Here is a 20,379-nt window from a genome sequence, read left to right as displayed (position 1 = left end):
CTCCCCTTCTTCCTAAATCTGCTCCTCTGCGACTCACTTAGTATCCTCCTACTCCTCCTAGTAATTGCCTTCCTCCAGCGGCGCCCTTCATGTCCCCCTCCTCCTCCATAACTTCAGTCACATCTATTCTCCCCCCCCCCCCCAAGTCAAAATGGCCTCCAATCAATCCTCCCAGCTCTTCCTGCTCAGATGCCCCTCAGCACTCCGCCCCCCTGGGCTGTGGAGGTTACCACAGATACAGATGGCAGAGCAGGGGGGCCCAGCATGATCCATGCGCTCCCCAGGCCCTTAAGCTGCTCCTCCTCTCTTGAGCACGAGCTTCCTTAAGACAGGAAATGCACCGGGTGAAAGGACCGGTAGTGGCGGCTGCACAGGCAGCATGTCCTGCCTGCCTGCCACAAACCGTATCCAAACAACTTCACTTCACTTTTAGAAATCCGCAAGATTAAATGAAATTGTTTCGGTTCAGTAGTTCATAAGAAATTGCCATGCTGGGGTCAGACCAAGGGTCCATCATGCCCAGCATCCTGTTTCCAACAGAGGCCAAAACCAGGCCACAAGAACCTGGCAATTACCCAAACACTAAGAAGAACCCATGCTACTGAGGCAATTAATAACAGTGGCTATTCCCTAAGTATAATTGATTAATAGCCATTAATGGACTTCTCCTCCAAGAACTTATCCAAACCTTTTTTGAACCCAGCTACACTAACTGCACTAACCACCTCCTCTGGCAACAAATTCAAGAGCTTTATTATGCGTTGAGTGAACTTTCTCCGATTAGTCTTAAATGTGTTACTTGCTAACTTCATGGAATGCCCCCTAGTCCTTCTATTATTCGAAAGTGAAAATAACCGAGTCACATCTTCTCATTCAAGACCTCTCATGATCTTAAAGACCTCTATCATATCCCCCCTCGGCCATCTCTTCTCCAAGATGAACAGCCCTAACCTCTTCAGCCTTTCCTCATAGGGGAGCTGTTCCATCCCCTTTATCATTTTGGTAGCCCTTCTCTGTACCTTCTTCATCACAACTATATCTTTTTTGAGATGCGGCGACCAGAATTGTACACAGTATTCAAGGTGCGCTCTCACCATGGAGCAATACAGAGGCATTATGACATTTTCCGTTCATTAACCATTCCCTTCCTAATAATTCCTAACATTCTATTTGCTTTTTTGACTAGAATGTTGGGAATTATTAGGAAGGGAATGGTGAATAAAACGGAAAATGTCATAATGCCTCTGTATCGCTCCATGGTGAGACCGCACCTTGAATACTGTTTATTTTATTTATTTATTTTTGATTTTTATAGACCGAAGTTCTTGTAGGAACTACAAATCACTCCGGTTTACATACAACTTTGAAATGCCCAAAAAGAGCAGGGGCTTTACATAGAACAATAGAACAAGATAACCAATTAAACATAGTAATATTATCATATAGTGTAAATACAGTATAAATACAAGAAATGTATGAGCTCAAAATCATAGTGCAGTTGAAAAAATCGTAATAGTAAAAAACAGTGAGGTATCCCATAATTTGGGTTTATAATCTTGACTAGGTAGCATTAAATGTCTGGGAAGGCTTGGCGGAAAAGCCAGGTTTTTAGCTTTTTTTTGAACTCCTGATGACCTGGTTCTAGTCTTAGATCTGGGGGGAGCGCGTTCCATTGGTGGGGGTCTCCTGAAGATAGTGCTCGTTTGCTCAGTGATGATTTTACCTGTGGGGCTTGCAGTGTGCCTTTGTATGCGCTTCTAATTGGTCTGGAAGATGTATGAGGTTGAAGTTGGGTGCTTAACATGATCGGAGCAAGATTGTATGTTGCTTTGTGAATGATTGTGAGAACTTTATAGAGGATCCTGTGATTAATAGGAAGCCAGTGTAGGTTACGAAGGATTGGAGTGATATGATCTCTTTTATTAGAGTTTGTGAGTATTCTGGCGGCGGCGTTCTGTACCATTTGTAAGGGTTTGATGGTATTTGTGGGAAGACCGAGAAGGAGGGAGTTGCAATAATCGAGCTTAGAAAGTATGATGGATTGAAGTACTAGCTGGAAGTCAGTGAAGTGAAGGAGGGGTTTTAGCTTTCTGAGGACTTGCAGTTTGTAAAAGCAGTCCTTTGTGGTAGTGTTTACAAACATTTTTAGGTTTAGATGGTTGTCTAGCCAGGCTCCAAGATCCCTGACGTCAGGTGAGAACTTGCTAATTGAGTTTGGTTGAGAGGAGCTTGATGAGATGGTGAGGGGATCATGGGAGATAATGAGCATTTCGGTTTTGTTGGCATTCAATACTAAGTTGAGGCTTGAGAGTAAGTCTTTAATTGGCTGGAGACAGTCATTCCAGTAGCTGATCGTTTTTTGAAGGGATTCTGAAATCGGGAGAAGGATTTGAATGTCATCTGCATAGACGTAATGGGTAAGCTTGAGGTTTGAGAGCAGGTGGCAGAGAGGGAGGAGGTAGATATTGAAGAGGGTGGGTGAAAGTGAAGATCCTTGAGGGACTCCTTGATCTGAAAGGACTGGAAGAGATTCCTTGTTGTTTATCCTGACTTTATAGAATCTGTTGCTTAGGAAGGACTGAAACCATCTGAGAGCTGAACCTTTGATACCTATGTTGGCTAGTTGTACTGTGTACAATTCTTACAATGTTCATGCCCACACACGTGTATGCCTGTTGCTGCCCAACTGATAGCCAGCAGCCGCTGCGATTACTCCATTTTTTTGTCGGGGGGTGGGGTGTTTCCAAACAAGGGTGACTTTTTTGGGAAAACTACTACATTTCGACAAACCAACAAGATCCTCGCTTTTATTCCACGCCTTGATCACATCCCTACGACAACGGCGGGTGCTGTACAACGGCGTTCGCAGCTCAACATCATTTTCCTACTAACATGACAGACTGGGTTTGTTACCGGGGGTGCTCAGGTCGCCTTCCCTTCGGGACCGGATTTCTACTTTTTCCTGATTTTCACCCGAGCGCCCAAATTATTTTAAAAATATAAAATAAAATTGTGGGGGTTTTTTTCAATCTGGCGCGCGGGATGGCTGCTCTCCTTTTTCCCTTCATTTCTTTACTGTAGCAGAAAAGGCGAGAGAAAAACGAAACCCTGGCCATCTCCAGGTCTCCGCGCGCAACGCCTCTGGGAACCCCTCAAAGGTCCTGCTTAAAACAGTCTCCACAGGACGTGGTCTTTCTTGTTGTAACTTATTAACAGTCAACCCAACAGGGCGCCCACCCATACTTAATTAAGAGCTACTGAAAACCTAAAAACCTTTAAAAAAGAATTAAAAACTTGGTTGTTCAACAAAGCATATCAATCCACCCAAAGGATCATCTAAACATCACCGTCCTCCAATACAACCTCATGACTAATTGAAATTCATCACATCTATGCTTTTCTTAAATAAGAAAGAACTCCTAAACTGAACTTAATCATTACTTATGTTATTTCCTAAGCCTAATAACAGTTTGTACTTTACAACCATTGTTAACCCCCCATTTCCCTATAACCTATTTTGTAAACCGTTATGATGGCGTTATTTTAACGTTTCCGAATGACGGTATATAAAACTCTTCAAATAAATAAATAAATACTGATGTGTGACATAATCGTCGGGCTCTCCTGGCAACTGTTTGCCAACTTCTGTGGAAAGGGTTTTCTCCTCACAGCCCTACTAGGCCGAGCTCACCACTGCTCTCCTGGTAGATTTCGCCCTAAGATGATAATCTATTTTTTCAAAGTTTTTTTTTTTTTTTTAACAAAAAGAAAAACCATCTAGCAAAAAAATGTCCTACCTCACAGAGACACAGCAGAAGCAACGCTATCTAATCTGGCAAGCTCAGAGAGTCCCGGCACAGACTTGTTCAAAAATAAATACAGAATGCGAGGAATTTTCCATAGAAGCAAAATGGGAATTACTGTAAACTGTAAAGTAAACACTGGCAGAGAAATGTAATCACTACAGTAGTACAGTGTATTGCACCCTGAAGGACCCTTCTGTAAGGAACACCTTTTCCAAGGCTCCTTGCGTTCCTCGCTGTGGACGTATCCTGTTACAGGAATACGCTGTTCAGAAACCTTTTCTTTTCTTTTTTTTAATCTGTTTTCAATGGTGTGCTCATAAGAGGGAACCACTGTTATTAGAAAGACCCTATCCAACTATCATTCTCTCTCTCACAAAAATTTAAAAGAAAAAAAAAAACAAACCAAAACACAGCGCATATACAACCCTCCGCCCCGACAATGATAGAAAATCCTAGAGTTGTCCTTAGCTTCCCAAATGTTGTCATGTCTCCCGTACCGACTGTCGCCTTGGAGAAACTACTGCTGTACTTGCTCAGCAAGTCATCTTCAACTAGCGCTAAATACACAGTCAACTTTCAGAAAAACTCTGCGACGAACACCGCTAACATCCAAAGTAATATTACCTCGAGGTAACTCTCAGACACAGAATACGACAGCAGATGTAATCCCATAGACCCCCACGTGAAAGTGTGTAGGTTAGACCCTCCTTAGAAGCCCAGGACCAGGCATTTAGCCTGGTCCACCTTAAGCCACAGACAGGAAGGAAGTTCTGCTCTCTTTAGAAGGGAATAAGAAGCGAGAACAAGGGAGCCCCCAGGGAAGAGAAGGAAGCCTAGGGAAGGCTAATACTGCTGAACTGTGAGTAATATTACTGTCTTTATTTTATGAACTGCAAAGCTAAGCACAGCTGCTTCTGTTTTGTTTTTTTGTCATTAATAAAGAAGTTTTACAAGGTAACAGCCAGAGTCCAGGCTAAATCTGTTCTCTAGCCAGCCCCAAGATTTCTCACAGTATTGTACCCCAAGTTCACCTTTTGCTTTCCCTTAGCTTCTTTAAAACCGGAAATCCTCTGTGCCTATCCCAGGCTTCCATCAATTTCATTACTGGTTTTGCCTCCACCACGTCCACCAGGAAGTGGTTCCATAATCCACCACCCTAGTTGTGAAGAAAACAGGTTCTGCTATCACAGTACGCAGAGAAAGTACAATATGAAAAGAGCTGATTGAAAAGTGGGTCAATGTTCGTGAAAGATTTGATTGTAAAAGTGTTAGCAAACAATGCAAAACAAGTGCAGCACACACTGAAAATATTATTCCCAAAGCAATGAAAATGAGATACCTTTGATATATTTTCCCTTTAATAATGAAAAGCTTGTGGCCTAAAGATGTTGTCAAACACATGAAGTCAACATACAGAGAGAGCGAGTGAGCTGCCAAGTTTCTGGGGAAAGTTACACATATAACGTTTCCTGGATGTTCAGCTGGATGCATTGTTGTACAGGTCCTCCCACTCGCTTAAGTTCAGGCCTGTGATTTCTCCAGATCGGGCTTATACGTGTAACCTTAGCCAGAGAGCACTCAACTTGTGCACTCACCAGAAAAAGTTCAGTCCTGCACCCAGATCGCCTACATTGCTGCCCATCTTTATTCAAATAAATTCTGTGAGCACAAAATGTATGCAGTCGAATGGAGGAAATGCCCAAAGCTCTGTTAGTGTGTGTGTAACTCAAAAGCTACCCCTACAAAGGCTTGCAATATTGACCTCATATGCGCTGAAAGCACTGAAGGCTGACCAACATGGCAGAAGACTGCAAACACCAAATACTAGGGTTTGTTTTGTAAGTTTTGGTTAATTTTACACCAAGATCTCTATCTCACAGAGTACCAAGAATACTGCAATCATACCTTCTGATGAAGCAGGCACCAGACAGAAAAAGCATCGACAACCTCTCCGGGAATGGAGACTTAACAAGGCCTTCTCCTGTTCAAGCACTGCAGCGTACGTCGGCAGAAGGCATCCTGGCAGAAAAGGTAGGGGTGCTATGCCACCCTCACGCAACTGAAGCATTTCTCCCAACAACATCGTATAGGCAAGAGCAGCCATGTTTATTTCTCAAGGAGGTCACCTCCTCGGCTTGCAGTGTTCTTCAAAAATCCATTAACGTTCCCAACAGAAGAGGCTACACAGCAGTCCATTTCCACAAGTCCTCCTCGCCAGGCACGACAGCAGGCCTGCAACCCTGAGAAAAACAAGAAGCAGAAGGCCATAAGGAACAGTACAAAACTGGAGAAGGAAGCAGGTGGTCTTATTTTATCACGTTATTATTTATAGCATCTAAAATTTTTAATTAGCACTTTTTATTTTAATTTTTTTTTTTTTTATTAAAGAACAAGAATTCTGTCCTGTCGATTCCTTTTCTATTGGTTCCTGCAATAGGCTAAAACAGCACAACTACTTCTTCAAACCGGCAGCTGAAAACCTGATTGCTCATGGTGACCACTGGTTTCAAATGTTTGCTTAGCTTAACAACAATAAACTCTAATCAGACAAACAAACAGGAAAAACAAAGGAAGCAAACCTGAAACTTCCACACATCTATTTGCTGGCAGGTCTGCTGGCCTGGTTGGCCAGCAGCATGAGCTCATGCCCAGGGCTTAGTTTGTAGGCAGAAAGGGAGTGGAACTGTGGAGGGGGTGAGTTGGGAGAGGCCAAGGCCAAGTTTGACTTGTGCAAAGGGGCAGGACCAGGGACCAAGCGTGATTTCTCTTTCTCTCTCTCACATACCTGAATCAAAATCATGTGGCTGCCCTTGTCTCAAGGTAAAGCTGAGCTGCTTACCTGTAACAGGTGTTCTCCGAGAACAGCAGGATGTTAGTTCTCACACATGGGTGACATCATCAGATGGAGCCCTGATGCGGAAAACTTATGGCAGTTTCTAGAACTTTGACTAGATACACTGTGCATGCCCAGCATGCTCTATACCCCATGTCCACATGGGGACCCTCTCCAGTCTCATAACACAGAATTATAATTAAAACAAAAAATAGGAGAAACCCAACTCTGTGGGGTGGTGGGTGGGTTTCGTGAGGACTAACATCCTGCTGTCCTCGAACACCTGTTACAGGTAAGCAACTCTGCTTTCTCCTAGGAATAGCAGGATGGAAGTCCTCACACATGGGTGAATACCAAGCTATAGGCTGCTCCCCAACACAAAAGGGGACCAACAGACACCTAACTAGGTGCCAACAGGCACAACAACAACAGAGGGGGAAGAGAGCCTGAACCCAAACGACAGGCCCTAGGCGAGGAAAGGTGAGTTCTACACCTCAAAACAGGTTCCGAAGGACAGACTGACTGAGCCTACTGTCATGTCAGCTATCCCTATCCAGGGAGCGCACTGTTAACCCGCGGTTGGACGAGTGTTTGACGGGCTAGCTTTGCCCCTTATTCATCAAAAACGCGCATCCAACCTCCCCGAAACTAATAGCGCCCACAACATGCAAATGCCCTATTAGTTATTCCCGCGTGATTTCAGAAATTAGCGCCTACCCAAAGGTAGGCATTAATTTCTCTCGGATCCGGGAAACTGTACAGAAAAGCAGTAAAAACTGCTTTTCTGTTCTGTACAGTCTCCAACTTAATATCATGGTGATATTAAGTCGGAGGTCCCAAAAGTAAAAAATAATTAAAAATTTAAAATCAGCCTGCGGCTCGCGGGTTGAAAACCGGATGCTTAATTTTGCCGGCGTCCAGTTTCCAAACCCATGGCTGTCAGCGGGTCCGAGAACCGACGCCGGCAAAATTGAGCGTCGGCTGTCAAACCCGCTGACAGCCACCGCTCCTGTCAAAAAGGAGGCACTAGGGACGCGCTAGTGTCCCTAGTGCCTCCTTTTACCGCGGGCCCTAATTAGCATAATTTTATTTACTGTATCGCGCACACAGGACACTGGCCTGTGTGAGCACCGGGAGAGCGGGCGCTCGCCCGCTCTCCCGTGTTTCTTTCTGTATCGGCCTGAGTGAGATATAAACGTGTGGAAAGAAGCAGCCTTACAAATCTCCTCCAGGGAAACTGCTCACAAGTGGGCCACTGACGCCGCCATAGTTCTGACAGAAAGAGCCTTGACATGGCCCCCAAGATGCAGTCCCGCCTGGGCATAACAGAAGGAGGTGCAAGCTGCTAGCCAACTGGATAGTGTCTGTTTGGCAATGGCAACGCCTAACCTATTCCTATCAAAAGAAGTAAAAAGTTGGGTGGCTTCTGTCCGCTCCAGATTAAAGGCTATAGCTCGCTTGAAGTCCAAACTGTGTGGTGCTCGTTCGGCTTGGTGTGAATGGGACCTGGGAAAGAATGTGGGTAGGACAATCAACTTCAGGTCACAGGTGTGCAGTGGCTCAAAAAGAGCTTTTATCAGCTGAGCTAACAACACGTTGAAGTCCCAGGACACAGCGGGAGGCAGTTGAAGCAGGCCCCGCATGAATCGTACAATTTATAGGCTGAACAGAGATGGGCGTAGAAACTACTCTGAGATGAACTTTAACAGAGTTGGTTTTTAAGCTAGCTTCCTATAGGTGTAGAAAGTAATCAAGCAGTTTTTGTATGGGGCAAGAGAATGAATCTAGGGCCTTCTGCTCGCACCAAAAGGAAAACCTCCTCTTCTGTCCATAGGACTTTCTAGTGGAAGGCTTTCTAGAAGTCACCAGGACCCGAGGCACATCCTCTGAGAGATCAAGTGGCTACAGGATTAACCTCTCAACATCCAGGCTGTGAGCAACAGGGCCTGGAGGTTGGAATGCTGCAACCTGCCTTGATCTTGTGTGATGAGATCCAGGGTGAGTCGCCAGACTGATCGGTCTCCGGATGAACAATTCCCATAAGAATGGAAACCAGACCTTCTAGGCCAATGAGGGGCTATGGTCACTTTGTCCTCGCAAAACTTAAAGAGAGTCTTTGCCACTAAGGGAATTGGAGGATACGCGTACAGAAGACCCTTGCCCCAGTGACGGGCAAGGGCGTCCAGGGCTGGTTTGCTGTCTGACCTATACAGGGAGCAGAACCAAGGCACCTTCCTGTTGCAAGGCGATGCAAACAGATCTACGTCCAGACTCCCCCAGAGGTGGAATATCTGATTCGCTACCCCTGATCCAGGGACCACTCATGGGGTCTGAAGGTTCAACTCTGCCTGTCCACTAGCATTTATTTTATTTATTTATTTATTTTTAGATTTTTATATACCGGTGTTCCTGTATTAAAATACAGATCACATCGGTTTACATTGAAACATAAAAATTACGCCAAGAGGCGGTACATATAACAAGGTTATAGAACTTGGAAAACATGGAAAACAGGTTCGAAAAATAACATTGAGAAAATTGTATAGTCTCTTTGAGAAACCAAATCATAAAATAAGGCGTAATTGTCTAAGATAAATGTGATCTGCAGAAGGGATTGTGATGGTGAGAAAATCTTGATAGCTGGAGGTAAAAAATAATCAAAGTTCTGGAAAAGCTTGGCTAAAGAGCCAGGTTTTAATTTTCTTTTTGAAGGAAGCGAAGCAGATCTCAAGGCGGATGTCTGGCGGGAGCATGTTCCATTGGACGGGTCCTGCTAAAGAGATGGTAAAGATGATAAAGATAAAATATGGTAAAAAAAGATAAAAGATGGTAAAGATGATAAAGAGATGGTAAAGATGATAAAGAAAAAGATGGTAAAGATGATAAAGATAAGATGGTAAAGATGATAAAGATGATAAAGAGATGGTAAAGATGATAAAGAGATGGTAAAGAGATGGTAAAGAGATGCTAAAGAGACGGGTCCTGCTAAAGAGATGGTAGCATGATCTCCATCCTTGCTGGGTATATGGCCCTAATCACCATCCCATGGGACAGGGTCCACAACCAGCTCTGGACCGTTTCCTGACACAGGAGGTATGATCCCATGCCTCCCTGCTTGCTGACATACCACATGGCTACCAGGTTGTCGCTTTGGATCAGGCCAACTTTGTTGGACAGCCGATCTCTGAAAGCCCATAGTGCAAACCTGATTGCCCAAAGCTCCGGGAAGTGGATTTGACAGGAGCGTTCCTGAGCAGACAAGACTCTGGGTGCTGAGCCCATCTATATGAGCTCCCTACCCCAGGGTGGACAAATCTGTGGTTGGGACAATTTGGGTAGGGAGACTATGAAACGAGATCCCCCATTCCAGATTTGAAAATACAATGCACCAGGACAATGAGTCCCAGGGAGACGGGGTGACTCGGATGCAATCCTGGAGGCTCTGAGTGGCCTGGCGCCACTGCAACCTCAGGGTCCATTAGGTCTGTGCATGTGTAAATGTGCCAAGGGAGTGACATGAATGGTTGCAGCCATATGGTCCAACAGCTGCAACATGAACCAGCCTGACATCAACTGTCTCTGCTGAATCTCTTCCACAATGGTCGTCAAGGTGTTGGCCCTCTGACGAGACAGGAAGGCCTTGGCCTGAGCCATTTCTAGCATGGCTCCTATGAAGCCCAAATGAAGTGATGGGCTGAAATGGGATTTTGGATAGATGAGAACAAACCTTAGTGACTCCACCACCCAGATGGTCAAGCACAAGGACCTGGCGGCCCCTGCCTGAGATGTCCTTTAGATCGAGGGAGCATAGCCAGTCCAGGGAAACTATCTTGAACTTTTTTTTTTTTAGAAACTTGTTCAAAGGTCAAGGATGGGATGGAGTTCTCCAGTTTTCTTTGGAATCAGGAAGTACCTGGAGTAGAATCCCTCCCTCTTTGTCCTGGTGATACAGGCTCGACCATGCTGGCCGTTAAGAGAGAGGAGAGCTCCGCTAGCAGTACCTCCTGATGCAAAACAGGCAAAGAGGGCATTTCGGCAGGGCACCCAATATGTTCAATTGATACCCTTGATGGACAATGGAAAGAAACCACTAGTCCGAGGTTATAATAGGCTACTGGGTCACAAAGAACTGCAGCCTGCCCCCGATCGGAGAGTCCAACATCCCAGGAGCGGGCAACTGGCCTATGCTCCCTATGACCCAGTCAAAACCCCATCCCTGGAGTTGACTGAGGTGCCAGCTGGGGCGTGGAGGCTCTCTGTTGTCTGGGTCGGCCGCAGGAGCCCTGATGGTGTTGACAGGAGTGAGGGGGAGGAGTGTAGTAATTCCTTTGGTGAATGAAAGACTTCCTTGGTCCCTGTCTTGCTGGCCTCCTAGAAGAGAAGGATAGGTCCGGAGTGCTGACAGAGAATTGTTGGAGGGTTTCATGGTGTTCCCAAATTGTGCCATGGAGTCAGTCATCCTATCTCTGAAGAGATTCTCCCCAGTCACGTCATGCGGTGAATCATTCCTGTACCTCTGCTCAGAGATCCGAGGCCCGCAGCCATGCAATTCTGTGGGTACCGATTCCCGCTGCAGAGACTCTCCATGCTGTCTTGAAACCACTGTAGGTCTTGCCGACCTTGTGTTTTCCGCACTCCAGGCCCTTTTGCACCAGCAACATGAGGATGTCCTGCTGCTACTGAGGCAGCTGCTCAGCCACCTCCTGCACCTGCTTCCAGATGTCCTGCGAGTACTGGCTCATGTAGGTAGGTAGCCAACAATGCAGGCAATGAGCATGGAGCCTTGAAACACATTCCCCCCTAGAGCCTCCACCGCTCTGTGGTCATTCCCCGGGGACCCCTAGGAATGAGTTTGAGAATGCTTGGTCCTTTCCAGGGCGGATTCAGCCACCACAGACTGGTGGGGCAGCTGACCCTTATCAAATCCAGCAGCATTCTGGATGAGGTAGACCCCGTCCGCCTCCTTATTAACAAGAGGCACTGTGAGGGCATATTCCCATATCCTCAGCAGCAGCTCTCTATAAGGATCTCATGCACTGGGACCGCCTCGATCTCCTTAGGAGTTTCCACGAACTGGAGGATCTCAAGCATTTTATGCCTGGCATCCTCCTCTTTTAATAACTGAAACGGGATGGTTTCTGCCATCATCCTCACAAAACATGTAAAGGTCAAGTCCTCTGGAGGAGAAGGGTCTGATATAAGACCCTCAAAGCCCTCAAGGAGGACTCCGAAGCATCATCCCCCCAGGAGTCATGGGGCCCTCATCCTCACTATAAGTTACAGGAGATGGGGCACTAGGTGCTCGGCCTTCGTCCAGAGGTGCAGACAGCAGTAAAGCTGGACAGGGGACTGCAGGCTTCAGCGTCTCTGCCGGCCCCAGTGGAGCTTCCTCCTCCTCGGAACCAGCAAAGACCACTGTATTGGTAGGAAGAGGCCTCAGTGCCCCGCCGGACATTGATGCTGTCCCAGAAACCAATGCCAGCTAGGTCAGTAACATACCAATGAGCACATTGAGCCCAGTGCCATTGATGACCGAAGCCCTACAGCGCCCGCTCCACCGCTAGCTGGACTCGACACTCCAGCTCCTCCTCAAACATTGCCGATGCCAACAATGACCCACAGGAAGGAGGGATAGCCAGATCTTTTTTGGAACTGCAAGCTGGATGGGTGACTGGCATCAGGAGACCATCCTGGACCCCCAGCACTGATGGAGGAATGGCAATCCTCATCGCAGGGTTGCTTCAGTGGCATATGGGCTGAGCTGGTACATCCCCGTGCCCGGCACTGTGCATTCACTGGGATTGTGGTGATGCTTCTTCGGCTTCCCTCGATGCTCAGGCCGGTCCTATCCTGGTGACGAGGCCAATGACAAGGAACCTGACGAACTTGGCCTGGAGGAGATCAACAGTGGTCAGTCTCCGGCGCTCCTATCCGCCAATGGCACCGATGGTTCTGCCGATCTTGATGGCTTGGGGTTCATCAGTAAGGCTCCTTGGTCCTTTGATGCCGATGGCTCGGACTTCTTCGGCCCGAAGAGTTGTTCCATCTTGTCAAGTCAAAGCCGACGTCCCTTCGGGGTCATCTAGGTGCATAAATGGGAACCCCGGATGTCATGTGATGACCTCCAAGCCAAGGACACACATCTCATGCGAATCAGTGATGGCCATGGTGCATAGCCGAAAACTGGACATGGCCATGTCGGACGAAACAATAGGGGCACAAGCCGAAAACAACGGCAGTGGCAGTGATGGCCAGTGGGCACCCAGGCACTGCTGCCACGGGGAATCAACCACAAAAGGAAAACTTACCAGAATTGCTAAAAACCCTGACTAGGAACACTACAGGAAGGCACTGGGAAGGACTCGGTGATGGAATAACACAAAAAAAAGTTTTGTTTTCTCGCAAAAACCGCAAGAAAAGTTTTCCACATGGCCAAAAACAGCCAAAAGTGAGCTCGCTCACACCATGAGGCTTACAAGTCCACAGAAAAAGGAAGACTGGAGAGGGACTCTGCGTGGATGCGTGGTATAGGGCATGCTGGGCATGCTCAGTGTGCCTAGTCAAATTTTAAAAAGCTTTGAAATAAGTTTTCCACATCAGGGCTCCATCTGATGTCACCCATGTGTGAGGACTAACATCCTGTTTGTCCTCGGAGAAACAGCTCCAACACTCTCTGTTCTTCTCTGCTTCCTCCAAGATCTAGGGGACCAATAATGATCTATCCAACTACTGACTCTGTTGTTTCCTCAGTGAGCCAGAATTGATATACACTGCCAGCTCTGCCTCGCATTCGCTGGTCCCAGAAAAAAGGTGGCAAAACACTGTTCTGGGTTGTTCTACCAGAGATTAAGCCCTCAATATTGGACACAAAAAGGGGTTGACTTAGCATACATTTGAAAATGATGAGCAGTAGTGTCATTCAACAAGACAGGACTGAAGCCTTGACAAATGGCATTACTGCTCACAACTTTCAAACTTGTGCTAATTAAAACCTTTTTTGTGTGTCTGTTCTTTACTCTGCAGTGTCTGCTTCAATATCACCCCTTTCCCTTCTGTTCCCTGCAATTCAGGAGGAGAGATGGGGGAAGGGGGAACAAGAGAGGAGGGGCTGGATTAGGGAGCAGAGTGGCTGTTTTCTTCTCTGTGGGCTTCAGGCTCAGCCCCTCCCTCTTCTCTTCCCTGCCAGCTGCCTGGAAAGGAAGGGCTGGAGCAGAGCACCCCTGCTACTTTGTCGTTCCCCCACAATTTAAGCCCTGATCAAGCTGCCTCTACCCATGTAAACCCCCTGGGCTGCACTAAGACACCGCTAGCTCCATCTGCCCAAGTTTTTCTTCATGTAAAATAAATATGCACTTTGCAGAGGGTGGCGATAGACACCCTCCAAACGACAGGACATCCCCCTTAGAGAAAGCTGCCCCAAATATTATATTTAAAAGGGTGACCTTCCTCTGCCAGCCTCTTTTTCCAGGTAGTTAGATCAGCGGTACATGAAGCACGCGCTTCCAATCTATGCAACTGCTCCGCCTTTTACGCTTCCTGATTACAAAGGACGCACAAGCAGTGGGAGAAGGGCGGCCAAGGAGAGAGAGCAGAACACTCTCCATGTCCCCACACTACTGGCCTGTACTCTACGGAACGGAGGAATCTGAAGGAAAGCAGGAGGAGATGGAGAGGAACCCAGCAGTGGAACGAAATGTACAGCAAGCTGAGAGTAGGCCGGATGGTGAAGAGCCTGCGGATGAGGGAGATGGAGAAGAAGCTGAGGAAGAAGGGGAAGCTGGAAGAAACCTGGGGAAATGTGGAAGATGGAGAAGTATAGAAAGAAAAGAAGGGGAAAGAGAGAGAGAGGGAGAGGAAAGGAGATGAATGAACCTGCGTGCACGTGGGGAGGAGAGGGAAAGGAACTTGAGGCAGGAGGTGGATGGTTGATGGAGAAAGCCCTAAGGGAGAGGAGGGGGAGACAGAAAAACACCTGGAAGGGGGGAGGAGACAAATGGGAGTGGGCAGGAGGAGAGGACTCTGTGGGGTAGAAACGGAGAGGAACCTGGAAGAAACAGAAGGGAAGAGAAGAGGGGGAAAAGAGAATAAGGGAAGATGAGAGCGAGAAGGGGGGGAGAATATGGAGGTGAGAGAGGCACCACACCTGAACCTCTCCTTTTAAAATCTGCCCACGTACATTATGTACAAAATTCAGCTGCATTTCTTTTTCCGTGTATGGCCCGATTGAAAACAAAACAAAAAAAACCAGGACAACTGTGCATTCTGTTCTTGAGCACCCTCGTGTTGCAGAAATGGGCTGTCCATTTTCTTCAACCCCAAGAAGACTGCTCCTAGATCTCTCCTTATTTCTGATTCCACTCCTCTTTAAACAGATTCTCGGCGGCAGACCCTTTCATTAAGATCATTCAGTCCGACAGTAGTAAACACCATGAGGGCAGATTTAAGAGTTAAACAAGGGCTTGCCCACGCTCCTTCCAAAACTGAAAACCAAAACAGTCTGTGAGCAAGCTCGGGTACTATTGCCCAAACCAGAAGAGCATTGTAATTCAACCAGACCACCACCGACAGAGGCCAAGAGGACCTGTCTGATGCGATCTGCTCGTTAAACCTGCCTACATCATTTGACTTAAAGAGAACCCTATTTACTAAGAGTTTTGTGTCCTCCCCCCGTTCTGTATCTATACGGGGGGAAAAAAGCATCAGGCCCTAACTCTCTCTGATTCCCTTTTAAAATCAGTGGAGTCAAGGGTTGCCAACTGTCCAGTTTTCGACCGGACAGCCAGGTTTTCAGGCATTCGGTACAGTATCCAGTCAGAAGTACTGACCAGATGCTAAATGTCTGGTTTTGCAGGCGGATCCTCCTTTTTCCCCACAGCCCCTTAGTTAGAGGAAGAGAAAGGCAGGTCGGAGCCTATCGGAGGAGAGCTGTGTTGTATCCCTGCCTCCTTTCCCATGCTGTGATTGGACAGCACAGGGAGAGGAGGATCTAAAATGCATGCAAATGAGGGGGTACCATTCCCCCACCCCACCCCCAGTGCAGTCTGAGCTATAAAAGGATGAAGAGCCAGTTAAGTTGTCTGTAGCCCCCCCCCCCCCACCTACTACCACATCACTCATTAAACAGATTGTGCCTGCCTGTACTCTCTCACTCTTTCACACCCGATGACCCTAGCTGCAGTGAACCACAGCTTCCAGGACAAGATCAAACAGGGATAACTGGATGACTAAAGGGGCTACATACTGAGCCAGCACCACACTCAAGCCTGGGGGGGGGAGGGGGGCAGGGCTGGAGCAATGCCACACAGAGACACAGGGAAGGAGGCAGGGACAACAACAGCTGCTGCTGCTTCGACTGCGGCAGACCCCACTGAAGGCTGTTTTCCCCCGAAGATTTCCCTCCGGTCCTCACGGTTGGCAAGGGTACTTCAGAGGCTCAGCTTTGGCATCTGGATGAGGGGATGGGGATAGATAAAGATGGAATAAAGGGAATTTAAATAAAAACAGGCTGCGAATATATAATTCCAGAGTGCGAGTGCCCCAATAAGGGAAACAGCTATAAGGTCAGAATATGAGGGGGAAAAATAATGGTGTGGCCTTTCCTGCTGAAACCAATGGAAAAACTGAGGAATTTCATTGTGTGAGGATGGGTTGAGGTGCCATTATTGTACAATAGTTACACTTCCTTTGTGGGTTTCCTCTGCTGGTTCATACAGGCGCTCCTGAAATCTGCACTGCTGCAGAAGAAATCTGGTTTATTATATTTTATGCACTATTTTTTGGTCAGCCATCGAGGATACAAGATCATGCGGGGTATACATTTTTTTTTTTAATTAAAAACAAAACAACCGTGTGCAACCTGAAGCACTGAACTAGAACACCCCCCCCCCCCCCCCCCCCCCGAGGAAGAAGCACCAGCTAGGCCCCTAGGACTAGGGTGGGAGGGTGAGGAGGCTGTCATTCTGGGGCAGACCCAGATGGGACATCGCCCAGACACAACTTCTCTTATCCGAGTGCAGAATTTCTCAAACTGCCCGCGCTGGGAATAAAGGCCGTGCCTACTCAATGCCCACGGGCTTTCCAGTCACCAGAACCCGCTTTCCTCCCGGGTAGGATCGTGCTGGAAAAACGTATGTGCAAAGATTGGAAAATGCTATCTATGCACAGAGCCTTTTCTCCCTCCCCAACCCGAATCTAAACGCATTGCCCCCGACCCACCTCCACCCCGGCAATGCCTCCTCTCGGTGCGGCTAAAATCATGTGTGCTGTGGAAGAACGAGCATGGCTGGAGGGGAGAGTTTTAGAAAAACAAACAAAAACGCTTTCTACCCACGGAAAACTGCTCTGAAAGCCGACCACAGATTAAGAGCGAAGAAGGGCAAATCCATTCCCTCTAGAGCAGGGGTCAGGAACCTTTTTGGCTGAGAGAGCCATAAACGCCACATATTTTAAAATGTAATTCCATGAGAGCCATACAATATGTTTAAAACTAAATACAAGTAAATGTGTGCATTTTATGTAAGATCACACTTTTAAAGTACAATAAGTCTCTGAAAATATTACACCAGGCCTTAAGACACCAATACATCTCCCATTAGGAAAACGGACCAAGTCAGGCTGCTATAGAGTCCTACACAGAAACTACACGCCAGCAGAAAACCTCACCTGAATCACGTGCTGTCCCTCACCTAACATAGAATAAAGAGACCAAAACGCATAACAAGAAGCATGCAGACAAAAACTGAATTGGAAACTGCAACAAGCCAGAGTCTCTGTATGCAGTGTAACAAAGGAAAAAAGAAACATCACACATCCTTATAAAACAAATCAAGAAATATAAAATCATCAGCAGTAAAACTGTACTAACAAAAAGAACATATTTCGAAACAGCTGATGAGTGGAATATCCAATAATTAAAAACTCATATAAAACATTTCCAGATACCAACAAAATATTTCAAAATAGCAGACACAAAGATCCAGTAATGAAAAATAATAAGGATACAAAAATTTTTTTGCTCTGCATACCTGGGAACGTTTGATATCCAGGTGTCCTGAGATTGTTCTGAATTAGCAGGAGGTGGGGTGGTTTGCTTGGAACTTTCTCCTCTCTCAGTCACATACCAGCGCTCTCTCTCACACTGGCTCTCAATGACACACCTATACACACATGCTCTCAGTCACTCACATATACAAATGTTTTTTCTCTCTCACTTATATAGGCTCTTAATTACACATTTACACACATGCTGTCTATCTTTTCACGCTTACACACACACAGGCTTTCAATCACATAAATACATGCTGTCTTTTTCTCTCACACACAGACTCTCATTCACATGCTTACAAACATGTCCTCTCTTTCTCTCATTTACACACAGGCTCTCAATCACATACTCACATGCTCCCTCACCTAAATCAGCTCTCAATCACACACATACACACATGGTCTCTCTCTCTCATTTAAACACAGGCTCTCAATCACATACTCACATGCTCCCTCACCTAAATCAGCTCTCAATCACACAGACACACATGGTCTCTCTCTCTCATTTAAACACAGGCTCTCAATCACATACTCACATGCTCCATCACCTAAACCAGCTCTCAATCACACAGACACACATGATCTCTCTCTTACTTATACACACAGGCTCTTAATCATACATACACATGATCTCTCTCACACACAAAGGATCTCAATCATACACACATACTCTTTCAAACAAACAGGTTTTCAATTACAAACTTACACATACAGGTTCCCAATGGTAAACTTACATTCATGCTCTCTCTTTCTCTCATTTACACACAGGCTCTCAATCACATACTCACATGCTCCATCACCTAAATCAGCTCTCAAATCACACACAGACACACATGATCTCTCTCTTACTTATACACACAGGTTCTCAATCATACATACACATGATCTCTCTCACACACAAAGGATCTCAATCATACACACATACTCTTTCACACAAACTGATTTTCAATCACAAACTTACACAAACAGGTTCCCAATGGTAAACTTACATTCATGCTCTCTCTCTCACAGGCAGGATCTCAATCACAGACATACTCTCTTTCACATATACAGGCTCTCAATCATTCACATACATGCAATCTCTCACTCACACACACAGGATCTCAAACACACATGCTTGCTCGCTCATTCATTCACTCTCTCTCTCCCCCTTCCCCCCCCGGGAACTCGCGGCAGCAGCAGCCACCTCCCAACGCTAACCTCCTTCATTTTCAGCCCTCGCGGAGGCGAAGGCGGAGTCCCATCGGCCGCGGTTGAAGATTTTCATTTTCCTCCGAGCCGCGCTGCAGTCTTCTTCCCGTCGGACACTAGCGTGCCTGCGCGGGTCTTCCCGCGCAGGCACCCGATGCTCTCCACTTCCTCTTCCGGGCCGCGGGAAGAAGAGAGCACCGGTGTGCTCTCTTCTTCCCGCGGCCCGGAAGAGGAAGTGGAGAGCATCGGGTGCCTGCGCGGGAAGACCCGCGCAGGCACCCGATGACTCCAGCGCTGGCACCCGATGACTCCCGCGCAGGCACCCGGATGACTCCAGTCGGCGTGCTCTCTTCTCCTCCCCCCCGCGGCCCGGAAGAGGAAGTGGTGAGCATCGGGTGCCTGCGCGGAAGAAGAGACCACCTAGTGTGGTCTCTTCTTCCCGCGCAGGCACCCGACGCTCTCCACTTCCTCCTCCGGGCCGCGGGGGGGGGGGGGAGAGAAGAGAGCACGCCGGTGCCGCTGACTCCAGCTGTCCTGCCGCGTTCCGCCCGGGCTGACAGCATTTTAAGCCCGGGCGGCGGAGGACCGGGGAGCAGCTGGGTCAGCGGGGAACCGCGAAGTATGGCGACACTTGTCTGCGAGCCAGATGCAGCCCTCAAAAGAGCCATATCTGGCTCGCGAGCCATGGGTTCCCGACCCCTGCTCTAGAGTTTTTCCTGCATTTGGGTTTATTTTATGCACTAGGGCCCGATGAAGTTAAGACGAGCGCCCGTTTTCCAAACGCGCACTCAGCCACATGCCCTGTGCGCCCAATGCAGTACTCAAATGAGAGGGAAATCGGAGCGGCGTAAATAAAAAAAATTGTGCGTTTCTGGCGCCCAAAGGAGTTTACTGCACGGGCACTCAATGCGCGCCTCCGTTTTGAGCGCGCTTCTTTGTGGTTAGTGGGCTGCGGTACAGATTTCAATGCTGAAGTTTATTATATCAGGCGCCCCTTGCTACGGGCTTCTAAATTTGTGCAAGACATAAGAAAAGTGCGCTCCTTTTTGATCAAATCAATGTATTTTTTTTTCTCCACTGCAAGCAGTAAATTCAGGAGTCAGGAAGATGCAGGAGGACACATTTATTGCAACACGGAGAACTATATTTTTTAATGTTCCTCATGAACCCTTGCCTGCAAGTTAACTTTACTCCACCTCTGGAGCTGGCGTCAAATTCCTCGAGTTAAAATAAGGGGCATGGGTACCCGGCCTTTGATGTGCTTTCCTGCAGCAGGTGGTTATAGCTAATGTCCTCATCTACATGGAATTTACACGTGATGATGGGTGCTATCAGGTACGTATCTGGTAGGGGGCGCGTTTTGGACGCGCTAATCTCCTTAATGCATCAGGCTCTAGTCTTACACATCCAACTGTAAGAAAACCCTCCATTTCATAAAGAAGCTGCTGGATCCAAAAAAAAAAAAAAACCTAAAATATAGCATGCAAAGAAAGGACAGGAACATCG

At 47.1% G+C, this 20,379-nt stretch overlaps 1 long non-coding RNA gene across 1 annotated transcript in view; it reads right to left on the bottom strand.

Annotated features, from left to right (window-relative positions):
- LOC115085708 overlaps positions 1 to 20,379 on the bottom strand; it is a 151,636-nt gene that overhangs the window by 43,629 nt on the left and 87,628 nt on the right. The window contains exon 2 of the long non-coding RNA XR_003854933.1: positions 5,712 to 6,046. This is a non-coding gene — a long non-coding RNA (uncharacterized LOC115085708). The remainder of the gene's footprint in view (positions 1 to 5,711; positions 6,047 to 20,379) is intronic.

The sequence above is a fragment of the Rhinatrema bivittatum genome, chromosome 2 (assembly GCF_901001135.1).
Source record: "Rhinatrema bivittatum chromosome 2, aRhiBiv1.1, whole genome shotgun sequence".
Lineage (NCBI taxonomy): Eukaryota > Metazoa > Chordata > Amphibia > Gymnophiona > Rhinatrematidae > Rhinatrema > Rhinatrema bivittatum.
Note: the sequence above shows the minus strand (reverse complement) of the source record. Positions and strands in the feature narration are given on the sequence as shown.